This window comes from Orcinus orca, chromosome 4, assembly GCF_937001465.1.
Source record: "Orcinus orca chromosome 4, mOrcOrc1.1, whole genome shotgun sequence".
Taxonomy (NCBI): domain Eukaryota; kingdom Metazoa; phylum Chordata; class Mammalia; order Artiodactyla; family Delphinidae; genus Orcinus; species Orcinus orca.
Genome location: NC_064562.1, coordinates 33560241 through 33573251, shown reverse-complemented (window position 1 = coordinate 33573251; position 13011 = coordinate 33560241). Strand labels below are relative to the sequence as shown.

Genomic DNA, 13011 nt, shown 5'->3' with positions numbered 1-13011 from the left:
CAGGAAAGTGTGAGAAACGTACAGATTGAAAGAGACTATGGAGAAATAACCAAACTCAATATGGGTTCCTAGTCAGAATCCTGCAGCAGAAAAAGGACAGTTAGTTGAAAATTTGATGAAATTCCAATAAGGTCTGTAGTTCAGTTAATAATATTATACCAATGTTAATTTTCTATTCTTTTTTTTAAATATAAATTTATTTTATTTTTTTTACTTTTGGCTGCATTGGGTCTTTGTTGGTGCACACAGGCTTTCTCTAGTTGCAGTGAGCAGGGGCTATTCTTCACTGTGGTGGCTTCTCTTGTTGTGCAGCATGGGCTTCAGGCGCGTGGGCTTTAGTAGTTGTGGTGCGCAGGCTCAGTAGTTGTGGCGCACGGGCTTCATTGCTCTGTATGTGGGATCTTCCCAGACCAGGGCTCGAACCCGTGTCCCCTGCGTTGGCAGGCGGATTCTTAACCACTGCGCCACCAGGGAAGCCCCTAATTTCTTATTCTTGATAATTATATTATGGTTATGTAAGACGTTAGCATTATGGGAAGTAGGGTAAGGAATATAAAGCAACTCTCTGTACCATTTCTGCAAGTCTAAAATTAGATCAAAATAAAAGTTTTTAAAGAACTGTAAGGAATGCTGAGCAAAGGTAGAGGAATTACCCTTAGACAGAAGGAGGAAATCTCTTCCTTAGATAGAAGGAAGAGTGAAAGAAGGAAGGAACCCATGGAAATAGTGAGGAATGGAATGGAAAACAGAAGAATGTTAAGGCAGTTCATTTTTGCTGTCTTCTACTTTCTTGTGAAATAGTAGTTATCATCTGCTCCCCTGTATTCATCAGTAGCACCAATTAGCAAAATATATCATTATCATCCAGCTCAAGAAAAGACCAAATGATAGCTTTAGAATGGGGCTGGTCACCAGGAAGACCAAGCCATGATTACAAGTTTGGAACTTTCAGAGGTGAAAGGGGCTAGAGGAGTTAATAACTGATAATGCGTCAGTGAGGAAGCCTTCACAAAAATCCTCGAACTATGGGGTTTGGAGAAATTCTGTGGTGAACACATCCATGTCCTGGGATCATGGAACACCCCAACTCACAGGGACAGAAGCTCCTGTACTCAGAACGCTTCCAGATCTTGCCCAATGTCCTTTCCATCTGGCTATCTATCCTGTATCCTTTATCATATCCTTTACTATATAATAAACCGATAAGTATTAAAAAAAAAAAAAAGACCAAATAACTCCAAGCAGATTGGGAAACAGGGAATCAAATTTCTGAGAATTACGGAGTCAGGTACTAAGTCTGTGTTTTATACATATTATTTAAATGCTCTTACCTTCACATTTTTAAAAGTTAATTTGTTCATAACTTTAATAATGGACACACATAGGGAATGACAACAAGATTTAAAGTTAATGACTTACTCACTGAACTTACTGTGATAATCACTTCATGACGTATGTAAATCAAATCATTATGCTGTACACCTTAAATTTATATGTGCTATATGTCAATCATATCTCAATAAAACTGGAAGAAAAGAAAAACTTATAATTATGGGAAACCAAAAAAGAAAGTTAATGACTTGCAGAATGTGCTGTTTAAGATATATGTGTTCTGATCTTTACACGAATTTAAAGTTATCTTTAAATTTGTCTTCAAAATAAAATGATAAATCATTATTACAAAACTGCCATCAATGTTGAGGCTTCACAGACTGGTTTATACTTGAGGCCAAATATGCCTCAAGTCATCTCTGGGGCTCTACTTCCATAAATCAGCCAGGGGTATTCATTAACTAATGAGTGTAAGAACCAATACCAATAAAGTGAATTACTAATTAACATTTGTAAAAAAAAAGTATAACTAATATTACCTGAGGTTTATAATTCATCCAACTTTTTGGAGTTGTTTTTGATTTATTATCAAAATCACATTTTGTTTTCTATAAACTGAATAGACTAGATCTATTCAGTTTATAGAGGGAAACTATATAAGAACTTTAACCAGAATTTAATGAGGGAGAATTTTATATCCTACAACTGTTAAGTGCATTTAAGGTCTTTCCAAGGACCCAGGAAAGAGAGGGCAGGAGGTAAGAGACTTGCCAGGATCCTAGAAGATAAGAAGAAACAAAAGACTCCATGGATACCAGAAAAGAAAAAACAGCATTTACAATCTCCATGAGTTAAAGATTCAGAATTATAATACTAAAGGATGAATGTTGAATAGAAATTATAACATGAGCACATTTCAAATTAAGGTACTCACATATCACAGGGGATCTGAAATGGTATGCTCAAGGCACAGGAGAGCAGATACAAACAGGATAAACAGAGCACATCATAGTGGAATGAGAATTTACACTTCTTCTAAATGAAAATAAGTATGCTGTTATGGAATCTAAAACAAAATTCACTTGAATAAAAGACACATAAGCCTTCTAAGAAATTTCTTGAATTTTTATGATGAAATATGAATCTCCACAGGAATATCTGAAGAGTTATTCTTTCTAGGGGTACTTCAGTAAAAAAGTTGGAGAAGTACTATAAATAACTTTGATGTATGGGAGTAAGGAGCTCTGACTGGAACTCAAGGACAATGCTAGGGAGGTAAATACAGAAAACTGAGGGCAAAAAGTAGCAAAACTTGGGCTTGCTTTGGTCTGAACTTGCTTAGCTTCTCTAGACTGGGTATATCACTGATTTCAGAGACTGGTTAGAGATTAAAGAAAATGTCTCTATTTCTTTCACTCAAATATGTCTATCTTTTCTTGCTCATAGATAAACAGGAAGAGAATGGTAAGATTTGTTTTAATTTCATAATTCAATATTAATTTTCAAGTTGAACTGACTTGTTTACAGTAAAAAATTTAGAGTTAAAATACATAGTGACTACATTAAATAACTATATATGCTGAGTGAAAAGTAGTATCCAAAATACATTAGTTTTCTGTTTTGGTCAAAACAATTTAAAATAATGGGTTTTTTTTATGATGGTAGTTTCCTTAACATGGAGGAAAGATCCTTTTCCCTATTGTCAATGCAAATGATACTAAACTGAAAATGGTTTACCACACAATATGTTCAAAGTATATTACATTTTCTTTCATAAGTAGAATAATCAAGAGTAAGATAAAGAATCATCCACATTATACTGCTGTCTTTATGTCAACAACTATCTGGTATCTGTAAAAGCTATTTTGTTAGATACTCCTAAATCCTTTTAGACAGTGATAAATTAAGTTCACATTGCTCATTAAGATAAACACATCAGCCTAGATAATTCAAAAGTAGAAAGCTCTGACAAAAAAAGGTTAATTCTCAATTATATGCAGTAATGAGAAACAATTTAAAAATCAAGAGATATTCAACTATTCTCATCCTCACCAGTATACCACCTTCTAACCAAGTGACAAAATTAACAGTTTGGAGAAGTCTTTTTATTTTCCCCATTCAGATTGTGTTACAGAGAAACTAATGAGAAGTAAAATGATAAGACTCTCAAAACTAAATTACTCCCTGAAAAGAAAACTAGCTGTAAATAAACTCTAAATTATTCAGGGTACTGTGGCCTCGTTCTTCACAAACGGCTAGCTAAGGTCCAGAACATCAGCAATGAAGCCAACCAAGAGAACTGGAGAGTTACTTTAAAATTCTGTATTAATTCCCAAAACCATATAAAATAAACCCCTCAATATTCTCAGGTAATTTTTTCAATGGGAAAAAGCTCAGAGGAAATAATCTAAGAAGACAGCTTAATAATATAGATAGTTACACACAGAAATATTTATAGATATGTGTACATACATGAGTTAGTGTATGTTTCCTAGAAGCAACTCCAGCAACAATGAGCACACATAGTGCCCAGATCTTGGTTTCTAATACCATTCTCCAATAAAGGGAACCAGTGCTCCTTGGAGAAATGGCTGATTCTAGGACTGAGGCAGGATTACATACAAGATGAGCCTGGAGTATCTTGTAGTGCTGGAAAGTATGAACATGCTGTAAAAAAACCCACCATAACAGAACAACAACAAAAGCTCAAAAGAATATAGGAACCAACTGAAAGAGCTTCCAGTGGCCAAAGCTGGAACAATTTGAGCAATAAAATAAATACTGGATTATAATGCAAAGTATAAAATAAATAACCATGAGTCAATGCTGATATAAATAAATGACTGAATAAATTAATAAATGGGAGAGAAGAGGCAAATCTCCCTTGCAGAAGAATTCCAAAAAATTTATGTACACACTCCACTGTTACGGAGGTAGAACATAATTCCTCACACATTAAGTGTGCACTTCACATAATGACTTTCTTCTAAAAAGTACAATATGAAAAGGGAGGAGAGGAAAAGTAACTTTACTAGGTACAAACTTGACAAACACTGTCTTAAGCCAGGTGATCAAGGTTAACATCAACAGTGGTAAGGCATATTGATAGCATTTACTCTTGATATACGATTAAGAATGGCACTTTAACTCTGTTCCTTTCTCCCCAAAACACATTACCCAGACTAACCATGAGAAAAGAATCAGCCAAATCCCAACTGAGGGACATTCTACAAAACACCTGACCAGCAATCCTCAAAGCTATCAACTTGTCATTAAAAATGAGGAGTCCGAGAAACTGTTAAAGCTAAGAGGACACATGATAACCAGGATTTATTCCTGCATAGAATCCTGGTATAGAAAAAGGTCATTAGGAGAAAACTGAGGCAATCTGAACATATGTTATCTAATAATGTATAAATACTGGTTCATGAACTGTGACAAATGTACCATACTGATGTAATATGTTAATAATGTGGGAAACTGGACATGGTGTATATAGGAATCTGTATACTATCTCTACAGTTATTCTGTAAATCTAAAATGATTCTAAAATAAGAGTTTATTATAAAATAATCTAAGAATACTTTGCTATATTATTTTATAATTATTGTTTTTAATAATTAATATTAATAATATAAATTTATATTATTAAAATATTTCATTCTTTTACATGTATGCATCCCAATGTTCATTGCAGCACTATTTACAATAGCCAGGACATGGAAGCAACCTAAATGCCCATCAACAGATGAATGGATAAAGAAGATGTGGTACATATATACAATGGAATATTACTCAGCCATAAAAAGGAATGAAATCGGGTCATTTGTAGAGACATGGATGGACCTAGAGTCTATCATACAGAGTGAAGTAAGTCAGAAAGTGAAAAACAAATATCGTATATTAACACATGTATGTGGAGTCTAGAAAAATGGTACAGATGAACCTATCTGCATGGCAGGAATAGAGATGCAGACGTAGAGAAGGGATGTGTGGACATGGAGGTGGGGAAGGGGTGTGTGGGATGAACTGGGAGATTGGGATTGATATATATACACTATCATGTGTAAAACGGATGGCTAGTGGGAACCTGCTGTATAGCGCAGGGAGCTCAGTTCAGTGCTCCGTGGTGACTTAGATGGGCGGGATGGAGGGGGGAGGGAGGTCCAAGAGGGAGGGGATATATGTATACATATAGTTGATTCACTTTGTTGTACAGCAGGAACTGACACAACATTGTGAAGCAACTATACTCCAATAAAAAAGAAAAAAATTTATTTTCATGCACTTGGAAAAAACAGCGTAACTGGCAGTTTAACTAATATATTTATAAATATTTATATTTAAAATCCTATATGGCAAAACTCCATGAACTGAAATCTTTAATACTATCAACTTGGAAATTCAATCAATATTTAGGTATCAGGCACTGGCCTAGGTCCTTGGGAGTCAATAATGAGCCAAAAAAGAAAATAAGATGTGGTCCCTATCTGCATGGATATGACGGTAGCGGAAGAGAAAGACAATCATACAGTCACACATATAAATGTAAACGGCAACTATGGAAAACGTATGACATTACTACCTCATCTGGGAGGTCAGGATATTTCCTCAAGAAGCAAAACTTCAGTTGAGGTGTGAAGGATAGCTAAGAGCCAACAAGTGAAATGGAAGAAAAGAAAGAGTGGTAAAGACAGGGAGAAAAGCATGTGCAAAATCCATGTAATGCAAGGAGCAAGACAAGTACAAAGGGAGAAACGAAAGCCAGCATGGGTGAAATGGAGAGTTAAGCAGAACATGATAAAAAATAAGGCTGGACCATTGTGAAGGAGTTTTGTTTTTATCCTAAAAGCAATGAGAAGCCATAAAAAGACTGGTGAAGAGGAGGGAAGAGTGACAATCAGACGTGTGTTTCAAAATAAATCACTGTGCCTTCAGGATGGATACCGGATTAGAGAGGGGTTGAAACAGAAGTGGGTAGACAAGAATGAAGGCTGCTGTAGAAATTTCAGGCAAGATGATGGTAACAAACTAAAGTGGTGGTAGTGGAAATGGGAACTAGTTGACAGATTTAAGAGGTATTTAGAAAGTAAGATTAATAAAACTTGTTGACAGACTAGACGTATAAGGGAGAGGGAGATATTAAGGATCACTCCTACTGTCCTGTATTTTCCAACTGGAAAAATAATGGAGTCATTCACTGAAATAAAAAGCAAAGAAAGAGGACCAACATTTTGGGGGGTTTTGGGAGTGAGGGAAAAATCAGTTTAGTTTTAGACCTTGTATTTGCGATATCTCTAATATATGCAAGAGAGGTGCCAACTGGAAAGCAAAATATATAGATCTAGAGCTCAGATGAGATAGAAAACACTCACGTCCTTAGAAAAGCTGACATCTTTATCCTAGTAAAACAGCTAACTATAATTGCCAAATATCCAAGAAAAACGTTGGACTTTGACCATCTGTATTTAGTTAAAACAAAAAGCTGAGACAAAACATGGCAGTAATATTTCATCAACTACAACAAAAACTGCTAGGCACCATGCGGAACACAGAGTTTTAAAAATCTTGTTTCAACAGTATATTTATTATGTCACTAATCATACAGTATTTTAAAGTTTTAGCAGGGCTGGCCAATGTCCTTGGAAATATTCAATACCTGCACTAGTCAGTAAAGTAGCCACTAGCCACATGTGGCTACTGAGCACTTGATATGTGACTGGTTTGACTGAGGAACTGAATTTTTATCCTATTTTATCTCAACTAATTTAAATAGTCACATGTGGCTAGTGGCTACTCTATTGGACAGGTGCAGTTTAGAGCTTCCTTGTATATTTCATCTAATCCCAAACAACCACCTTGTGAATTAATCGAGAGCCAGTGTGGGGGATAGAGGGATTAAAGAAGTAGAAGCTTTCATTCAACCTGCTTATTGTATTATTTGAATTTTTATTTCAAGAATATATCTTACTTGTAAAATTTAAAATATTTTTAATTTTAAAATTAATTAAATGCTGCACAGAAAAATTAGGAAATACAGAAAGAGGAAAATGAAAATAATCTGTAAACCTCCTTTAAGAAATAATCTATAATTAACATCTAGCCATATATGAAGAGGATCTACATTTTTAACCCTTTTGTTAGAAGGCGCACCAATGGCCCAAGTTACTCTCTATGAGTTTTATCATATTTCTCTTCTACCCCATCCCCATCCCAAACACCTTGAGAATCCTATTAGAAAGCTATCATCTCTAGAACTCTACCTCAAGGCTGCCAAAAATAAACAATAGTCCTCCTGCTTACCTCCCTTTCACCACCATCACGACCACCCTCTGCCACCAGTGTCATATACTTTAAGTGGAACCCAATCTCTACCCCACAATATCATGGAATCATTAGTCACTATAGTGAAAAAGAGTACAAGCTTTGGAGTCAAGCAACTTTATGAGTCTGTGGTTCTCCTTTTACTATTTGGATGACCTTGGACTAATTACTTCTGCTGGTTTCTATACCTGTTTCTTCATTTGTTTATAGAAAATAACAGTACCTAATACACAGATAGCATCTATAAAGCATAATGCCTAGCCAGAGTAGCACTCGATAAATGACAACTATTACGGACTTCTATGTGCCTGGCGCTGCCCTAGATATTGAAGGGGAGAGCTCTGAAACAAAACAGAATCCCAGCCATCCTAGAGGTTACGTTACACTGGCTTAACCCCAGGGACTCTTTCCATCTGGGATGTGAATTCCTGATCCATCCCTTATTAGATGTGTGACCTTATGCAAAGTACTTCATCTAAAATCTAAATTTCTTCATTTCTAACACGGTAATGTTATCTGCTCTTACCTACTTGAGATGGCTGGAGTAAAAATAAAATGAGAATATATGGGAAAATGCTTTGTAAATTATTATATGCTAAATAAAAAGAAGGTATTAAAGAGTAACATATTCCTCCTCTCTTGGACAAAGCTTTCCAATCAATATGCCAAGAATGGATTACAGGGACTTCCCTGGTGGGAAGGCAGGGGACACAGGTTCGAGCCCTGGTCCGGGAAAATCCCAATCTTAGTTGTTGCTCCGTGGCAACTAAGATCTCTTAGTTGCCGCACAGCAACTAAGCCCATGCGCCACAACTACTGAGCCTGCGCTCTAGAGACCGTTAGCCACAACTACTGAGCTCATGTGCCACAACTACTGAAGCCTGTGCGCCTAGAGCCCATGCTCTACAACAAGAGAAGACACCGCAATGAGAAGCCCGCACACCACAATGAAGCGTGGTCCCCATTCACTAAAACTAGAGAAAGTCCATGCGCAGCAATGAAAGACCCAGCGCAGCCAAAAATAAATAAATTTTTAAAAAAAGAATGGATTACAGATGTGCTGAAAATATTGACACCCCCTCTCCCTGGCCCCCTCGGCCTACAGGGAGCTGGGGAATCTGCCATACAAATAATCATTTTTATGTGTGCCATGATGCAGAAGTTTGGAAACTTTGCTCTAACACACTATCTCATGTCGGCAGACACTGGAGATGGCCAAATGACTCCCTCCTCTGGATAATTTAGGTCTCACCACCAACTCTGTTATTCTTATGATCCTGCTTCAAAGACAGTGATGTCACAGTTCTCCAAAGGATCAAGCCCGAACATCAAGGAGCTGCTAGTCCAATGCCATCATACGTATACAAAAAATGAAACAAAATAAAAACTCTCAGGTGACAATATGGCAAAGATGTTACCATACTTTCACAAAAGATTTGAGCAACTTCCAACAATATCTGCCTAGAACCATCTTAAGACAAAAGTTTAGAAGTAATGGAAGAGAGGGAAATAGGGATGGAGGGAAGATGAAAGAGAAAAGAAACAAAGAGAAAAAGAAAATGTAGACTTTTGTCTTGTAGAAAATAGCTGAGAATCTGTAAGAGCTAATCACTGGCTTCCATGACTGCCTAAAGCTAATCTAGAGACTAAAGAGAATAAGATTATTTTCAGGTTCCTTTGTTTTACAGTCTTTTTCATACTTCCTAGAACTAATGCTGGTGTATATCTGACTTTTAGACTGTTATGGTCCCTACGTCATCATCATCCATATTTTGTGGGACTGCTGTTTCCAATCTGCACATATATTGTTAGTTTTTCATCCACAGCCATATTATCTTAAATTCCCTATTAAATTTACTCCTTCCTCCATCCTGAATTTATTCCTTACCCCATCCCAAGGTTATCATTCTGGAATGTATTTATACCTCCAGACCCTTACAATGCCAAGTCTATTACTTAAAACTTTTATTTTCACATTTTCCACTCCTCATATGTCATCATACATACACACAAACACACACACACACACACACACTCACACACACACACACACACCCGACAAACACATACACAGATTTATATCCGCCCTGTGGGAAAACTATCAAATAACACTCCATAGGCCTCCTCCGAATTCATTTCTTTTTGTCATACTTTTTGGTGTGATATTCAACCAGGTGTTCAACTACTGAAGATTAATAAAGGAAAAGACCTTCTTTACTTAATGTCTGATAGAAAATCAGGTGAGATACCCCAACACATGCCAATAAAAGATGTAAAGAAAATATGGTAGAAGCAGCCTAGAGTAGTAGTTAAGAGCTCACAGTCTGGATTCAGATAACCTAGGTTGGATCCTGGTCTGACCAGTGAATTCTGAGCAGATTACTTCAGCTTCAGTTAATCATTTAGTTTCAATTCCTTCATCTACAAAAATGAAAAATTTAGCCACTTTATAAGGTTGCTGTGAGGGCTGGATGAGATAATCATATTAAGCACTTAGCATAATGCCTGGCACACAGTAAGCAAACCAATGTTAATTGTTGTTATGGTGTCAGATATAATCAATCTTCTGACTTTGTCATTACCTTAGAAGGAAACTAATTTAGCATAATTGACTCTTTATAAACTTATGTTTTCTGCCCCCCAAAGTGAGGATGCTAGACAGAGGGCAAATTATTTTGTGCGCAGAATACACTGGTTACTCCATATAGACTATGATGAGCTGTATAGGTCTCTTCAAGTTCTAACATTCTATGAAACAGGTGTCAAACATTTTAGAACGTCAACCCTTGATCAACAAACACTTTACCATCAAATCCGTAAGTTCAAATATGCGCTCTAAACTTACATTAAGTTTGGAAGGATACTAAGTTAGTCACAAAAGAGAACGATCATTAAATTCCTAATATAGAGGTAATATGGAGGGAAAGGAGATGTCGAGATGAGCAGCAACATGCCAAAGGCTTACAGACCACAGCACTGAAGCATCATTTGCCCTTCTGAACAAAGCCGAAGCCCGAAGTAGATGGCTCAAGTGAAAAACAAGAAAATGAAAACAAAGTACACTAGAAATTTAAACTTTTACTCTGAACTGTACCCAGTAGGTTGGTGATATTAAATATGTATAAATTAATAATAAATGTATCAATTTATAAATCCACTGGATCGCCACAACATTGGCCACAAATACTTATCCCTAAAGAGAAACCTCGAAACCACAAATCAGGAACTAAATAAAGAGGCAGTCTTACTTCCTTCTCTAAGTCTAGGAAGAAATTTAGAAACACTGAAGTTTTGAAGTAGCTAGAGATTTCATCACTATAAAGCTGGAATCTCTGCATTCTACTCTCCTTGGTGCCCAAACTAGCTATGTACAGTTTGAAAAAGTAGTAGCTCCACAAAAAAAGTTTTCATTAACTTCAAGACACTAAGGAGTGGCTTTTAATCTACCTGGAGGTTATATATCTCCTTTGAGAATCTGATAAAAAGAATGGACATTCTCCCCAGAAAGGAGAAAATGCACTGAAAACAAAACTGTGCACTTAATTTCAGGGGTGGGGATGAGGAAGTCCCCTGAAAGTCACTGACCACTAGACCACAGTCCCCAAAGGCATGACCCAGGATTAAGGCAAACTAATTTATCAATTTGAAACGGAATGAAAGTAACTGAGACCGAGATTTTAATCCAGAAAATAAAACAAGATTAGAAATATTTTGTTTTCTCAGCTAATGAGTGTTAGACGTGGTGGCTGGGAGAGAGTGTTGGTCATGTTGAGTGGGGAAAACAAAAAAACACAGGACTAACAAAAGAAAAGTGGAATTAAAACAGTGACATGTAGTCTGTTGCATTCACTCTGAGACAGCAGCAATAAAATGGCCAATTCCTGCTGCCTTAACAAGGAACGATTTAAGGTAACCAATTCTGGTGCACATTCCCACGCCAGTGAAGTTAATTAAATGGCAAATGTGAACACACACCTGCCACACTTGCAGGTGAAAGCACAAGTTTAACCAAAGTCCTGCAAATCTTCCATTTTTTCCTTAAGAACCGACTGAGAGAAACTATATGCTTTAATCTAGGAGAAAAAAGGAAGGGAGGGGGCCAGAAATCCTCAAACGTGATGGCTAAAGGATCTGCAGGAAGTGTTAACTACAAACCTTTTGAGATCAAAGGGCTCAAGAGGGAGATGAGAATAAAACAAAGGAAGTAATAATAAAATAAAGTAAAAGGGAAAAGCGTCTAGAAACTGTTCTTAAAACAAAACAAAAACCTCTTTCCTGTTTCCTAGACACGTAAACAGTAGTAACTTGGCAAAGAGGAACGGATGAGACGACGGCACAACTTCCTTCCCAAACTCCAGCATTCCTTGGACGTCCTCGCAAGCAGTCAGGCTTGGGACATGTCACAGGCAAGGCTCCTCCCTGCACCACTGCCCGAGGAACCTCTCGCAGGGACTATCGCTATCTCCCTTCCTCTCACTGCGGGAGAGGAGAAATAGGAGATGCAGGGAAAGAAGGAGAGCAATGAAGGCTGGACACCAAACCTGAAGGTGGCCCGCTCCGAGGCTTAGTCGAGAAAGTCCTGGATCCTTCAACCCCTTTCTCCGCTCAATACATGCAAAACCGGGAGGGTGCCGCCCTGGGAGGGCCAGTCTTACCTCTTCACCCGGCTGTTTCGGGGGTACACTCAGGGGGGACAGGAGGAACGAAGGGAGAGAAACCCAAGGCCGAATGCCTGGACAGAGAGAGATGGCACACACAGACTAAGGACATAAGTGCCCTGTGGAAGTCCGGAACTGCGAGCTCCAGAGGCAACGTGTCCAGCCCCGCCAACCATCTCCGAGAAGCATTCCCCCGCCTCTTTCCCAGCCGGCCAACTCCGCCCTCACCTGTCTGCAGGGAAGCCGGCAGCTCGCACGTCGAGGATTATCCCCGCCTCTGCTCTCCGGAGTCGCCTCAGCCCTGGCAAGAAGTGAGCGGAAACGCGACCCGGGCCTTTTCCTTCTTCCCCTTCTCCCACGCACCTAGGCTCCTCGGGGGCGGGGAACAACAGCGGCTGTCACAGCCTCACACTGACCAACCGCCGAAGACACTCAGACCGGCAGCAGCTCCACCACGCCTACAGCTCCAACACCGAGAGCAGCGGAGCCGGAAGTGAGGGGACCGGAAGTAGCGTTGTCCGTAGCCCTGGACGGCCTCTCTCTCCCTCAGTCTGGCCGGCCCAGCCACGTCTCGATGGTGCCAGCGCGCTTCCCCCGAGGCCCCCTCCGCCCCACTCCAGGAGGCGGGCCCCGCCCCTCCCGCTGCGGCCCCTAGCAACCACATCCGGGACTCAGCCGGCGCCTTTGCCCGGGTAAT

The 13011-nt window shown here is 38.7% G+C and overlaps 1 protein-coding gene and 1 long non-coding RNA gene across 9 annotated transcripts in view; one reads left to right on the top strand and one right to left on the bottom strand.

Moving 5' to 3' along the window:
* Positions 1–12796, bottom strand: part of ARFIP1 (ADP ribosylation factor interacting protein 1) — a 133908-nt gene extending 121112 nt beyond the window's left edge. For 3 of the 8 annotated variants that reach the window (XM_012535576.3, XM_033403425.2, XM_033403408.2), the window contains exon 1: positions 12543–12792. The gene's annotated coding sequence lies outside the window, so the exon portion shown is untranslated. Of the gene's footprint in view, positions 1–12311; positions 12475–12542 lie in introns of those variants that run through there. The other 5 variants (XM_033403433.2, XM_049709117.1, XR_004476169.2 and 2 more) reach the window with 4 other exon arrangements.
* The window catches only part of LOC125964229 (uncharacterized), a 165427-nt gene that overhangs the window by 22048 nt on the left and 130368 nt on the right, over positions 1–13011 (top strand). The window lies entirely within an intron of this gene.